The following is a 16740-nucleotide window of genomic DNA, read 5'->3' as shown; positions in this document are numbered from 1 at the left end:
TACAACACAGTCCCACGTGTAGGAAACCTACAACACATAGCAGCAGTCCTTACAACACAGTCCCACGTGTAGGAAACCTACAACACCTAGCATCAGTCCTTACAACACAGTCCCACGTGTAGGAAACCTACAACACGTAGCAGCAGTCCTTACAACACAGTCCCACGTGTAGGAAACCTACAACACGTAGCAGCAGTCCTTACAACACAGTCCCACGTGTAGGAAACCTACAACACATAGCATCAGTCCTTACAACACAGTCCCACGTGTAGGAAACCTACAACACATAGCATCAGTCCTTACAACACAGTCCCACATGTAGGAAACCTACAACACGTAGCAGCAGTCCTTACAACACAGTCCCACGTGTAGGAAACCTACAACACGTAGCAGCAGTCCTTACAACACAGTCCCACGTGTAGGAAACCTACAACACGTAGCATCAGTCCTTACAACACAGTCCCACGTGTAGGAAACCTACAACACGTAGCATCAGTCCTTACAACACAGTCCCACGTGTAGGAAACCTACAACACGTAGCATCAGTCCTTACAACACAGTCCCACGTGTAGGAAACCTACAACACGTAGCAGCAGTCCTTACAACACAGTCCCACGTGTAGGAAACCTACAACACGTAGCAGCAGTCCTTACAACACAGTCCCACGTGTAGGAAACCTACAACACGTAGCATCAGTCCTTACAACACAGTCCCACGTGTAGGAAACCTACAACACGTAGCATCAGTCCTTACAACACAGTCCCACGTGTAGGAAACCTACAACACGTAGCATCAGTCCTTACAACACAGTCCCACGTGTAGGAAACCTACAACACGTAGCAGCAGTCCTTACAACACAGTCCCACGTGTAGGAAACCTACAACACGTAGCAGCAGTCCTTACAACACAGTCCCACGTGTAGGAAACCTACAACACCTAGCAGCAGTCCTTACAACACAGTCCCACGTGTAGGAAACCTACAACACGTAGCATCAGTCCTTACAACACAGTCCCACGTGTAGGAAACCTACAACACGTAGCAGCAGTCCTTACAACACAGTCCCACGTGTAGGAAACCTACAACACATAGCAGCAGTCCTTACAACACAGTCCCACGTGTAGGAAACCTACAACACCTAGCAGCAGTCCTTACAACACAGTCCCACGTGTAGGAAACCTACAACACCTAGCAGCAGTCCTTACAACACAGTCCCACGTGTAGGAAACCTACAACACGTAGCATCAGTCCTTACAACACAGTCCCACGTGTAGGAAACCTACAACACATAGCAGCAGTCCTTACAACACAGTCCCACGTGTAGGAAACCTACAACACATAGCAGCAGTCCTTACAACACAGTCCCACGTGTAGGAAACCTACAACAACTAGCAGCAGTCCTTAAGAGAATCAAACCCTCGACCACTGTCCCTCATAGTTCAGCCTGCAGAATGACTGAACGTCATCCTTTTTTATCTATCATGCCTTATCATTGTTATGTATCATAACTTATCACATGCCTCAAAATACTGTAACCTTATCAAATGCCACAACATAACTTATCACATGCTACAACATAACTTATCACATGCTACAACATAACTTATCACATGGTACAACATAACTCATCACATGCCACAACATAACTCATCACATGCCACAACATAACTCATCACATGCCACAACATAACTCATCACATGCCTCAGCGAACTGTAAGCTGCATATCCTGTGCTAACAACTGTTCTGAATAAAGCAATTGATTTTGTTTGGATTGTGCTCTGTGTGTGTGTGTGCGTGCGCACATGTTAATGTGTTTTTGCCTTAACCACACATGTCATATTGGGGGACAAAAGCTAGAGGAACCAAAACGGACAAATAATCAGCTTCTGTACATAACTGTACTCCACTGACTTCCGGTTTATACTGCAGCAGTCATACCAGTTTCCTGTTTGTTGGCGCGTGCTATTGACAATGTCATATTTTTCGCAATGCCTGCAAGATTTATCATGGGTAAATTCCTCATAGTTGTGGAGGTAACTTGGTATTTACAACTTGAAACGTTTCACCCGTTTGCTGGTAGGTGCAGGTGAAAGTTGTCAACAGTTGTGTGCATGTTGTTGACATTTATGCATGTTCAATCTGGCAGGCATCGCGAAAGATATGCCATTGTCAATAGCACACGCCAACAAACCGGAAACTGGTCTGACCGCTACAGTAAAAACCAGAAGACAGTGGACTACAGGTATGCAGAGAGCCGATTCAGATAAATGAGTTTGATTCAAGAAATCGGTTCATCCCTTCGTCATTGCTTCAGAGACTAATCAGGAACACGTTATTTGTCGTTTCATTTCATGTACAAGAACTTCAAGAACACACATATCCAAATTAACTCACATATCCAAACTAACTCATATATCCAAACTAACTCATATATCCAAACTAACACACATATCCAAACTAACACACATCCACACTAACTCATATATCCAAACTAACACACAGATCCAAACTAACACACATCCAGACTAACTCATATATCCAGACTAACTCATATATATATAAACTAACTTATATATCCAAACTAACACACATATCCAAACTAACTTGTATATCCAGACTAACTCACATAACCAGACTAACCCATAAATCCAAACTAACACACATCCAAACTAACTCATATATCCAAACTAACACACATATCCAAACTAACACACATATCCAAACTAACTCACATATCCAAACGAACTCATATATCCAAACTAACTCACATATCCAAACTAACTCATATATCTAAACTAACTCACATATCCAAACTAACTCATATATCCAAACTAACACACATATCCAAACTAACACACATATCCAATCTAACACACATCCACACTAACTCATATATCCAAACTAACACACATCCAGACTAACTCATATATCCAAACTAACACACAGATCCAAACTAACACACATCCAGACTAACTCATATATCCAAACTAACTCATATATCCAGACTAACTCACATAACCAGACTAACCCATAAATCCAAACTAACACACATCCAAACTAACTCATATATCCAAACTAACACACATATCCAAACTAACACACATATCCAAACTAACTCACATATCCAAACGAACACACATATCCAAACTAACTCACATATCCAAACGAACTCATATATCCAAACTAACTCACATATCCAAACTAACTCATATATCCAAACTAACTCACATATCCAAACTAACTGGTATATCCAGACTAACTCAACTCGTATATCCAGACTAACTCATATATCCAAACTAACTCATATATCCAGACTAACTCAACTCGTATAGCCAGACTAACTAATATATATCCAAACTAACACTTATATCCAAACTAACTCAAATATCCAGACTAACTCACATATCCGAACTAACTCATATATCCAAACTAACTCGCATATCAAGACTAACTCGCATATCCAAACTAACTCATATATCCACACTAACTCACATATCCACACTAACTCACATATCCAGACTAACTCATATATGTATATAAACTAACTCACATATCAAAACTAATTCATATATCCAGACTAAGTCATATATCCAAACTAACTCACATAACCAAAGTAACTGATATATCCAAACTAAAAAAAAAAAAATCAATGTCTAGGGGAACGAACGCCAGCCAGCATGACTGTCGGAACTGCCGGTCTGCATGGGCTAGTAGTGAGCTTAGCCTGCCCCGCTTCCGCGTCCTATCAGACCGCCCTCGGTGCTTCCTGTTCCAGCGCAGCTACAGGTAAGGATCCTGGTCCTTGGGCCCCCCGGACGCAGCAGACCAGGCTCCCCCAGCCGATCCAATGCTAGCTGTCCCAGCCAGACACCCTCAACACACCTCCCCAAACCCCACACGACAACACCAAAAACACCACAGTCAATGCCAGGTGAGTCCGCCGCCAGACCGCCCTTGGTGTTGTTGGAACTGCCGGTCTGCATGGGCTAGCAGTTAGCTTAGCCTGCCCCGCTTCCGCGTCCTGTCAGACCGCACTCCGTGTTACTTCCTCGGTCACAGCTCCAGGCAGGGCCGTGGTCCCTGGGCCCACAGAACGCAGCAGACCAAGCTCTTCCAGCTGGTCCGGCGCCAGCTTTCCCAGTCATCGAACGAAGACAAAACTTAAACGCAGACATGGACAAAGACACTGCATGGACGGTACTGGGTCTGGGTGAGGCTACGGCAAATGTGAATTTGCGCTGCCATCTTCCCACACCGGAAGCGGGAATTCTGGAACTCCTGTATTCAAACATTTTGTATTTAAGACGAGCCTTTTTTACCTGCTGCTGTAGTAAGTGTTATTTTACTTCATCTCTCCCCCTTAGACACTGCTCGTAGGCTACTGAGTAAAAATAACCCCACAGACACACGTGTCGTATGTATGGCACTGAGATCAGCTTGTCAACCTTTCAGGTTGATTGGGATGGCTCCTGGGTGCCTTCCTTTGGAAGTTTTCCGGGCACGTCCATCTGGGAGGAGACCCCGGGGTAGATCCAGAACTCGCTGGAGGGACTACATATCCAATCTAGCGTGGGAACGCGTTGGGATCCCCCAGGAGGAGCTGGAGGGCATTGCTGGGGAGAGGGACGTCTGGAGTGTCCTACTTAGCTTGCTGCCACCGCGACCCGACCCCGGAGAAGCGGCTGAATATGAGATGAGTTGTTAGATAGTAGCTCTGGTAAAAAAATTGATAAATAAATTTAAAAAATTATATTTATATATATATATATGTGTGTGTGTGTGTGTGTGTGTGTGTAGCGCCTCCAGTGCAAACTAGGGGTAGCAGTAAAGGTGCTAACATCTAACTAGGTTCGGTGAGGGGTTTGCCTTGACTAACCCACGAGAGGAGCTGATGTGTAGCTGAACAGTTGACAATTTTATTGCCTCACAACAACAAAATATACACAACGCTGACTTTTACATAAAAGAATGAAAATAAAACAAAATAGAGCTATTTAAAGTAAATAAAATAATAAACCAAAGAAAACCTCATTCAAATCACAAGCCTCAATGAGTGTTAGCAGTTTGAGATGAAAGGAAAGTTCAGTTTCTTGTGCTTGAGTGTATGTGTTCGTCCAAGAGTTCGGTTCCGGATCCGTGAGTGTATGTGTTGGTCCAAGAGTTCGGTTCCGGATCCTGAGTGTATTGAATATACTTCAACGATGACTATTTCTCACCTGGTAGAGGGAATAGGCTGGTGTGTATGGGTTCTTATCTGGTGTGTGGATGAATGATTCAGGCTTGTCAGACGTTCCTGGGACAGATCCTACGGTAGGCCACCGCCTCTATGATGGTCCACCGCCTCTATGATGGTCCACCGCCTCTATGATGGTCCACCGCCTCTATGATGGGCCACAGCCTCTATGATGGTCCACTTCCTCTATGATGGGCCACAGCCTCTATGATGGGCCACAGCCTCTATGATGGTTCACCGCCTCTATGATGGGCCACAGCCTCTATGATGGTCCACCACCTCTATGATGGTCCACCACCTCTATGATGGGCCACAGCCTCTATGATGGTCCACCGCCTCTATGATGGTCCACAGCCTCTATGATGGTCCACAGCCTCTATGATGGGCCACAGCCTCTATGATGGTCCACCGCCTCTATGATGGTCCACCGCCTCTATGATGGGCCACAGCCTCTATGATGGTCCACCACCTCTATGATGGTCCACCACCTCTATGATGGGCCACAGCCTCTATGATGGTCCACCACCTCTATGATGGTCCACCGCCTCTATGATGGGCCACAGCCTCTATGATGGTCCACCGCCTCTATGATGGTCCACCGCCTCTATGATGGTCCACAGCCTCTATGATGGTCCACAGCCTCTATGATGGTCCACAGCCTCTATGATGGTCCACCGCCTCTATGATGGTCCACCGCCTCTATGATGGTCCACAGCCTCTATGATGGTCCACCACCTCTATGATGGTCCACCGCCTCTATGATGGTCCACAGCCTCTATGATGGGCCACAGCCTCTATGATGGTCCACCACCTCTATGATGGTCCACCACCTCTATGATGGGCCACAGCCTCTATGATGGTCCACAGCCTCTATGATGGTCCACAGCCTCACCGGGCTGGGCTCGCCGTCACTATGTTCCAAATTCTATCTGGTGGTTAAAAAAACCAATCGGAGTTCCAAATACTTAAAACTCGACAGACCTTCGTCTCGTAAGCTCCCAGATGAGATTCTGATGACACATAACACTTTTCACAATCAAAACATGTCAATACTCGAACTTTCCGAGGCTATCGACTCCCGTATTTTCACAGTGTGTCTGGTGTGTGTCTGTGGGGAGTCTATAAACGGCCAAACTAAAGCACTTGGGGCCTTGATTCTTTTTGGAGGTTATTGGGGATGATCAGGGGCACCTATAAAAAATAGCGGAACATTAAAATTGTGCATAATATGCGGAATCTGCATAAAATATGTGGAATCCCTTCAGAATCCTGAGCGGTTCAACAAGATGGCGGCTCTGGCTACGTCACGCCTCGGCTCTTCGCGCCGTCCGCACAAACCTCGCGTTGTTAGCGGCTTGCTGGACGGCGGCCGGGCGGAGACCGCGAGCAGCGCTGCAAATACGAAGCGTCCGTGAAATAAGCCATGACGTCACAGTCGCATTTGCATGGGTGGAGCACGGGCGTATATGGCGGCTGTCACGTGAAGTGAACTCGATAAAGTTTTCTGTTTTTGAATGGAAATCAGCGCGTGCGGGCGGTTCGGGTTTTGGCGGGTCTGACGAACAATACAGTTGGCCGCTGTTGCGCGCGTGCAAGTGTCCGCGTGTCTTATGTGATGAATCACATTTAAAGGCCCAAACATACTCGGGCGGAACGCACGCGGAGCGGACTCCACGAGAAACGTCCGCAGTTATTTGGGCTTCCGTAGTCGAGCGCACTTCCGCGTTGTAGTTTCCTGTCAAGCTGTCCGTGAAACACTACATTACCCACAATGCTCGCGTGTTGTTTACACTCTTCTGTCATGGCGTCCGACACTGACGACGAGGAAGACATGCTCTGCCTGCTGGCTCTACAAGACAATACACTGAAGAGACGGTGGTGTGCATCCTCTCTGTGACGTATCGTACAGGTGGGGCTACTTTCGCTTCTTATACTCATATATGTTCGGAATGTGTGTGTGTGTGTGTGTGTGTGTGTGTGTGTGTTAGTGTAGATAGCGGGACCGAAAACTAAAGCATTTATGATCCTAATTTCTTTGTGGAGGTGGTAGGTATTGTTCCAGAGAGGACCAGAAAAATAGCAGAAAATTAATGTTATGCATAAATATGCAAAATATGAATTTTTCTAAAAATGGCTAAAAACCACTTCTCGGCATTTCAGATGATTCTGAACATTTGGGGGGAGGGAGTTGGAGTGGGGGGGGTTTAGGGGCAGGGGGAAGGTGGTTAGCTGGCAGGATGAAGAGGAGGGAGATTTAGACGGGTGGATAGCTAATAAACGTCACGATCACCGCAACTTGGTTGCGGGTCACTTACTAGTGTATAATAAAATTCAGCCGTCGGTTCAAGACCACAATTTTCAGGATGTTCACAAAAGAAAAAATGACGACTGCGTGCAGCAGTCTCTACCCTAGCGAGTTGCATAGTGCGCCCCTTAAGGAGCGGCATGTCACTACACCTCTAAATCAATGACTATTAGTAGCCCTATACGTCATATGGGTTACATATATATACTATATTGTGACGAGCTGGCGTGAAAGGAGGAAGCCAGAGGCAGGATTCTGGTCTTAAGGGCAGCTTCCGTGTCCCACACACCGCACCAGCCCAGGAGTGCTCTTTTCTTTTGCCCCCCAAAATGGTTGCTGAACAATGCCCCCCCCCCCCCAAGGTCACTATTAAAATCATCAGACTTTCTCACGGTCCCACAGTCAGTCAGTAAAATGTCCGAGTCGAACCCCCAAACAAACAACACAACAATAATAAAACATGGAACTAAAACAACAATTTGAACACAAACTTTAACAGTCCTGGTCAGAATCCCTTGCACTCCCCCAAAGCAGAACTGCCAATAGAGCGACCGCCTCTCCAGTCGCTACATAGCCCCCACCTGAGAGGTCACTTGTACTGGACGACCTTATCACCCAATACATAGGCCCTCAAATGTCCAGGGTGCTATCATTGGTGAACAGCCGCCTGGGGCTGACAGGAAGCGCAACTGGGGGAGAAGCATACTGATCTCGCATGGGGCACCCTCATCCCAACAACAGGCGGAGCAAGAGGGCAGTATGGGGAGAGTCTGTCCTGGTGCAGCAAAACCATGTGCCCCTGGCCAGGCATGCACACCCGGTACACCGCCTCAGACAGCCGGCCCATGACTTTGCCGGGCCCCTACCTGTCTTGTGAATGGGACAATACACATTTAAGTCATTAATCAAGACTCACCTCTTCACACTTGCTTTCATCTGTGATTTACGTGATTCGGGATGTTTGTTTTTCTTCCTCTGTTGTATCTGTCCAAGTGGGAGAGTCCTGCTGGCCTCGTGTGTGGCTGCCACTTCTCCCTCTCGTAGCCCCCCTTCCCATCCACCCCTGTATGTGTGTGCTATATTTATCTGTTGTCTTGTTTCACCCCGTTTATTGTGAAGCGACTTTGGGTGTTGGAAAAGTGCTACATAAGTTTAATTTATTATTATTATTAATACACCCATACCTTGTCCCCACACACGAAGGCCTGCCCAAGGCACCATGTGTCATAGGCCCTATTCTGCCATACCCCAGATCTGGCCTGGGCCCGGTGGGTGGAGGGGACCACTTGCAGGCGATCCCTCGGTCTCCGAAGGTAGTCTCAGGCTCAGGCGGGCCCCAAACACCAAGTCCACCGGTTTCCGGAGCTCCCGCCAAAACACGAGGGCAGCAGGGGTGCACTGGCTAGACTCCTGGTAGGACCACAGGACCAGGGGCAGGCGGCGGTCCCAGTCCTGCTGGTGTTGACGTGTGAGAATGGCAAGCTGTGCGGCCAGGGGGCAGTTGAATTGCTCCACCAGCCTGTCACTTTGAGGATGGAGCGGCGTCGTCCTCGTCTTTTCACCCTCAGCTGCTGGCAGACCTCACTGAAGACCTGGGATGAAAAGTTTCATTCTGGTCGCTGTAAAGCTCAGCAGGAACTCCAAAGCAGGCGAACATCTTCTCCACCAGCCTCAACGGCAACGCTGTCGTGGTGGCACTCTGAGCCGGCACCGCATACGCCTCTGGCCACTTTGCGAAGTAGTCCATAGCCATGAGGACATTGCGGTTGCCATAGTTGGTGATGGGGAAAGGCCCACGGATGTCCACCTCTACTCGCTACCACCAAGTACTACTGAATTGGGGCGTGGGAGTGCTGGGGTCAGTTCCTTCTGGGTGGTGCGGGAGTCGCACAGTGCGTGAGCGAGTGAATGACGCTCACATTCATTAGTTGCAAACGGAAAGGTTCAGTTCACTGTTCACCAAAACCATGAACATGTTCAATGCGTTCATGCACAACACTGTGTGTGTGTGTGTGTGTGTGTGTGTGGCCGCCATGCCAGGCTATGGATGTACATTCAGGATGTACAGTTGCAATGGCCTGTTTTGGTTAACATGTGCGTTTCAGAACCTATTAAGTATAATTGGTCTTGGACGGGCTAGGCCCACCTGATTTTCTCTGTGCCCACCCACACTGTGATTTCTGCCTACGCCACAGGTTGTAACAGGTCTCAGTCACATCTCAGTTGCTTTCAAACCCCAAAACACGCAGCACCAGAAGTTGGTCCACCCCGAGGATCGGGTCCCCCGGCACAAACAGAGCAATGTAGTGTAGCTGTTAAGTACCAGGAGGGTTGCCGTGACTTGTACATTGGGAAACCAAACAGACGCTGGCCAAGAGGATGACACAACACAGGAGAGCTAACACGTCAGACCAGGACTCCACAGTCTACACCATCTACAGGCCAGGACTCCACAGTCTACACCATCTACAGGCTATGACTACACAGTCTACACCATCTACAGGCCATGACTACACAGTCTACACCATCTACAGGCCATGACTACACAGTCTACACCATCTACAGGCCATGACTACACAGTCTACACCATCTACAGGCCAGGACCACAGTCTACACCATCTACAGGCTATGACTACACAGTCTACACCATCTACAGCCCGGGACTCCACATTCTGCACCATCTACAGATCAGTGGTCATTCCTTCAAGGATGAGGATGTGCACATCCTTGATAGGGAGGAACACTGGTTTGAATGGGGCATCAAAGAGGCCATCTTTGTGAACAGGGAATGACCATCCCTGAACCGTGTTGGGGGGAGGGGGGGGGCTAAGACTACATCTGTCACCAGCTTACAATGCTGTGATTACAACTATTCCCCAACCCTCTGTGAATAGTACACATGACCACTGTAACTCTAGTTAATGGTCACAGCAGTTTGCATATGAAACTGATAGTTGCTTTGGGTCACAATGCCACGTATTGCTTATAAGAGTAGGGACATCTGCAGTCCCTGTATTGTTTATAAGGGTGGGGACACCTGCAGTCATTGTGTTGTTTACAAGGGTGGGGACACCTGCAGTCACTGTATTTTTTATAAGGGTGGGGACACCTGTAGTCACTGTGTTGTTTATAAGGGTGGGGACACCTGCAGTCACTGTATTGTTTATAAGGGTGGGGACACCTGCAGTCACTGTGTTGTTTATAAGGGTGGGGACACCTGCAGTCACTGTATTGTTTATAAGGGTGGGGACACCTGCAGTCACTGTATTGTTTATAAGGGTGGGGACACCTGCAGTCACTGTGTTGTTTATAAGGGTGGGGACATCTGCAGTCCCTGTATTGTTTATAAGGGTGGGGACACCTGCAGTCATTGTGTTGTTTACAAGGGTGGGGACACCTGCAGTCACTGTATTGTTTATAAGGGTGGGGTACCTGCAGTCACTGTATTTTTTATAAGGGTGGGGACACCTGTAGTCACTGTGTTGTTTATAAGGGTGGGGACACCTGCAGTCACTGTATTGTTTATAAGGGTGGGGACACCTGCAGTCACTGTGTTGTTTATAAGGGTGGGGACACCTGCAGTCACTGTATTGTTTATAAGGGTGGGGACACCTGCAGTCACTGTATTGTTTATAAGGGTGGGGACACCTGTAGTCACTGTGTTGTTTATAAGGGTGGGGACACCTGCAGTCACTGTATTGTTTATAAGGGTGGGGACACCTGCAGTCACTGTATTGTTTATAAGGGTGGGGACACCTGCAGCCACTGTATTGTTTATAAGGGTGGGGACATCTGCAGTCCCTGTATTGTTTATAAGGGTGGGGACACCTGCAGTCATTGTGTTGTTTATAAGGGTGGGGTACCTGCAGTCACTGTATTTTTTATAAGGGTGGGGACACCTGCAGTCACTTTATTGTTTATAAGGGTGGGGACACCTGCAGTCACTGTATTTTTTATAAGGGTGGGGACACCTGTAGTCATTGTGTTGTTTATAAGGGTGGGGACACCTGCAGTCACTGTATTGTTTATAAGGGTGGGGTACCTGCAGTCACTGTATTTTTTATAAGGGTGGGGACACCTGTAGTCATTGTGTTGTTTATAAGGGTGGGGACACCTGCAGTCACTGTATTTTTTATAAGGGTGGGGACACCTGTAGTCATTGTGTTGTTTATAAGGGTGGGGTACCTGCAGTCACTGTATTTTTTATAAGGGTGGGGACACCTGTAGTCATTGTGTTGTTTATAAGGGTGGGACACCTGCAGTCACTGTATTTTTTATAAGGGTGGGGGCACCTGTAGTCATTGTGTTGTTTATAAGGGTGGGGATACCTGCAGTCACTGTATTTTTTATAAGGGTGGGGACACCTGTAGTCATTGTGTTGTTTATAAGGGTGGGACACCTGCAGTCACTGTATTTTTTATAAGGGTGGGGACACCTGTAGTCATTGTGTTGTTTATAAGGGTGGGGACACCTGCAGTCACTGTATTGTTTATAAGGGTGGGGTACCTGCAGTCACTGTATTTTTTATAAGGGTGGGGACACCTGTAGTCATTGTGTTGTTTATAAGGGTGGGGACACCTGCAGTCACTGTATTTTTTATAAGGGTGGGGACACCTGTAGTCATTGTGTTGTTTATAAGGGTGGGGTACCTGCAGTCACTGTATTTTTTATAAGGGTGGGGACACCTGTAGTCATTGTGTTGTTTATAAGGGTGGGGACACCTGCAGTCACTGTATTGTTTATAAGGGTGGGGACACCTGCAGTCACTGTATTGTTTATAAGGGTGGGGACACCTGCAGTCACTGTATTGTTTATAAGGGTGGGGACACCTGCAGTCACTGTATTGTTTATAAGGGTGGGGACACCTGCAGTCACTGTATTGTTTATAAGGGTGGGGACACCTGCAGTCACTGTATTGTTTATAAGGGTGGGGACACCTGCAGTCACTGTATTGTGTATAAGGGTGGGGACACCTGCAGTCACTGTGTTGTTTATAAGGGTGGGGACACCTGCAGTAACTGTGTTGTGTATAAGGGTGGGGACACCTGCAGTCACTGTGTTGTGTATAAGGGTGGGGACACCTGCAGTCACTGTATTGTTTATAAGGGTGGGGACACCTGCAGTCACTGTATTGTTTATAAGGGTGGGGTACCTGCAGTCACTGTATTGTTTATACGGGTGGGGACACCTGCAGTCACTGTATTGTTTATAAGGGTGGGGACACCTGCAGTCACTGTATTGTTTATAAGGGTGGGGACACCTGCAGTCACTGTATAGTTTATAAGGGTGGGGACACCTGCAGTCACTGTATTGTTTATAAGGGTGGGGACACCTGCAGTCACTGTATTGTTTATAAGTGTGGGGACACCTGCAGTCACTGTATTGTTTATAAGGGTGGGGACACCTGCAGTCACTTTATTGTGTATAAGGGTGGGGACACCTGCAGTCACTGTATTGTGTATAAGGGTGGGGACACCTGTAGTCACTGTATTGTTTATAAGGGTGGGGACACCTGCAGTCACTTTATTGTGTATAAGGGTGGGGACACCTGCAGTCACTGTATTGTGTATAAGGGTGGGGACACCTGTAGTCACTGTATTGTTTATAAGGGTGGGGACATCTGCAGTCACTGTATTGTTTATAAGGGTGGGGACACCTGCAGTCACTGTGTTGTTTATAAGGGTGGGGACACCTGCAGTCACTGTATTGTTTATAAGGGTGGGGACACCTGCAGTCACTGTATTGTTTATAAGGGTGGGGACACCTGCAGTCACTGTATTGTTTATAAAGGTGGGACACCTGCTGACACTGTATTGTTTATAAGGGTGGGGACACCTGCAGTCACTGTATTGTTTATAAGGGTGGGGACACCTGTAGTCACTGTATTGTTTATAAGGGTGGGGACACCTGCAGTCACTTTATTGTGTATAAGGGTGGGGACACCTGCAGTCACTGTGTTGTTTATAAGGGTGGGGACACCTGCAGTAACTGTGTTGTGTATAAGGGTGGGGACACCTGCAGTCACTGTATTGTTTATAAGGGTGGGGACACCTGCAGTCACTGTATTGTTTATAAGGGTGGGGACACCTGCAGTCACTGTGTTGTTTATAAGGGTGGGAACACCTGCAGTCACTGTATTGTGTATAAGGGTGGGGACACCTGCAGTCACTGTATTGTTTATAAGGGTGGGGACACCTGCAGTCACTGTATTGTGTATAAGGGTGGGGACACCTGCAGTCACTGTAATGTTTATAAGGGTGGGAACACCGGCAGTCACTGTATTGTGTATAAGGGTGGGGACACCTGCAGTCACTGTATTGTTTATACGGGTGGGGACACCTGCAGCCACTGTATTGTTTATAAGGGTGGGGACACCTGCAGTCACTGTATTGTTTATAAGGGTGGGACACCTGCAGTCACTGTATTGTTTATAAGGGTGGGGACACCTGCAGTCACTGTATTGTTTATAAGGGTGGGGACACCTGCAGTCACTGTATTGTTTATAAGGGTGGGGACACCTGCAGTCACTGTATTGTTTATAAGGGTGGGGACACCTGCAGTCACTGTATAGTTTATAAGGGTGGGGACACCTGCAGTCACTGTATTGTTTATAAGGGTGGGGACACCTGCAGTCACTGTATTGTTTATAAGGGTGGGACACCTGCAGTCACTGTGTTGTTTATAAGGGTGGGGACACCTGCAGTCACTGTATTGTTTATAAGGGTGGGACTCCTGCAGTCACTGTATTGTTTATAAGGGTGGGGACACCTGCAGTCACTTTATTGTGTATAAGGGTGGGGACACCTGCAGTCACTGTATTGTGTATAAGGGTGGGGACACCTGTAGTCACTGTATTGTTTATAAGGGTGGGGACACCTGCAGTCACTTTATTGTGTATAAGGGTGGGGACACCTGCAGTCACTGTATTGTGTATAAGGGTGGGGACACCTGCAGTCACTGTATTGTTTATAGGGGGGACACCTGTAGTCACTGTATTGTTTATAAGGGTGGGGACATCTGCAGTCACTGTATTGTTTATAAGGGTGGGGACACCTGCAGTCACTGTGTTGTTTATAAGGGTGGGGACACCTGCAGTCACTGTATTGTTTATAAGGGTGGGGACACCTGCAGTCACTGTATTGTTTATAAGGGTGGGGACACCTGCAGTCACTGTATTGTTTATAAGGGTGGGGACACCTGCAGTCACTGTGTTGTTTATAAGGGTGGGACACCTGCAGTTACTTTATTGTTTATAAGGGTGGGACACCTGCTGACACTGTAGTGTTTATAAGGGTGGGGACACCTGCTGACACTGTATTGTTTATAAGGGTGGGGACACCTGCAGTCACTGTGTTGTTTATAAGGGTGGGGACACCTGCAGTCACTGTATTGTTTATAAGGGTGGGACACCTGCAGTCACTGTATTGTTTATAAGGGTGGGGACACCTGCAGTCACTGTATTGTTTATAAGGGTGGGGACACCTGCTGACACTGTATTGTTTATAAGGGTGGGGACACCTGCTGACACTGTATTGTTTATAAGGGTGGGGACACCTGCATTTACTTTATTGTGTATAAGGGTGGGGACACATGCTGTCACTTTATTGTGTATAAGGGTGGGGACACCTGCATTCACTGTATTGTTTATAAGGGTGGGGACACCTGCATTCACTTTATTGTGTATAAGGGTGGGGACACCTGCAGTCACTGTATTGTTAATAAGGGTGGGGACACCTGCAGTCACTGTGTTGTTTATAAGGGGGGGACACCTGCAGTCACTGTGTTGTTTATAAGGGTGGGGACACCTGCTGACACTGTATTGTTTATAAGGGTGGGGACACCTGCAGTCACTTTATTGTGTATAAGGGTGGGGACACCTGCAGTCACTGTATTGTTTATAAGGGTGGGGACACCTGCAGTCACTGTGTTGTTTATAAGGGTGGGGACACCTGTAGTCACTGTATTGTTTATAAGGGTGGGGACACCTGCAGTCACTTTATTGTGTATAAGGGTGGGGACACCTGCAGTCACTGTATTGTTTATAAGGGTGGGGACACCTGCAGTCACTGTGTTGTTTATAAGGGTGGGGACACCTGCTGACACTGTATTGTTTATAAGGGTGGGGACACCTGCTGACACTGTATTGTTTATAAGGGTGGGGACACCTGCTGACACTGTATTGTTTATAAGGGTGGGGACACCTGCATTTACTTTATTGTGTATAAGGGTGGGGACACATGCTGTCACTTTATTGTGTATAAGGGTGGGGACACCTGCATTCACTGTATTGTTTATAAGGGTGGGGACACCTGCATTCACTTTATTGTGTATAAGGGTGGGGACACCTGCAGTCACTGTGTTGTTTATAAGGGTGGGGACACCTGCAGTCACTGTATTGTTTATAAGGGTGGGGACACCTGCTGACACTGTATTGTTTATAAGGGTGGGGTACCTGCAGTCACTGTATTGTTTATAAGGGTGGGGACACCTGCAGTCACTGTATTGTTTATAAGGGTGGGGACACCTGCAGTCACTGTATTGTTTATAAGGGTGGGGACACCTGCAGTCACTTTATTGTGTATAAGGGTGGGGACACCTGCAGTCACTGTATTGTTTATAAGGGTGGGGACACCTGCAGTCACTGTGTTGTTTATAAGGGTGGGGACACCTGCTGACACTGTATTGTTTATAAGGGTGGGGACACCTGCTGACACTGTATTGTTTATAAGGGTGGGGACACCTGCTGACACTGTATTGTTTATAAGGGTGGGGACACCTGCATTTACTTTATTGTGTATAAGGGTGGGGACACATGCTGTCACTTTATTGTGTATAAGGGTGGGGACACCTGCATTCACTGTATTGTTTATAAGGGTGGGGACACCTGCATTCACTTTATTGTGTATAAGGGTGGGGACACCTGCAGTCACTGTGTTGTTTATAAGGGTGGGGACACCTGCAGTCACTGTATTGTTTATAAGGGTGGGGACACCTGCTGACACTGTATTGTTTATAAGGGTGGGGTACCTGCAGTCACTGTATTGTTTATAAGGGTGGGGACACCTGCTGACACTGTATTGTTTATAAGGGTGGGGACACCTGCAGTCACTGTATTGTGTATAAGGATGGGGACACCTGCAGTCACTGTATTGTGTATAAGGGTGGGGACACCTGCATTGACTGTCTTGTGTATAAGGGTGGGG

The sequence above is a fragment of the Lampris incognitus genome, chromosome 19 (assembly GCF_029633865.1).
Source record: "Lampris incognitus isolate fLamInc1 chromosome 19, fLamInc1.hap2, whole genome shotgun sequence".
In the NCBI taxonomy this organism is placed as follows: Eukaryota; Metazoa; Chordata; class Actinopteri; order Lampriformes; family Lampridae; genus Lampris; species Lampris incognitus.
The sequence above is the reverse complement of the archived record's forward strand: the minus strand, read 5'-3'. Positions refer to the sequence as shown.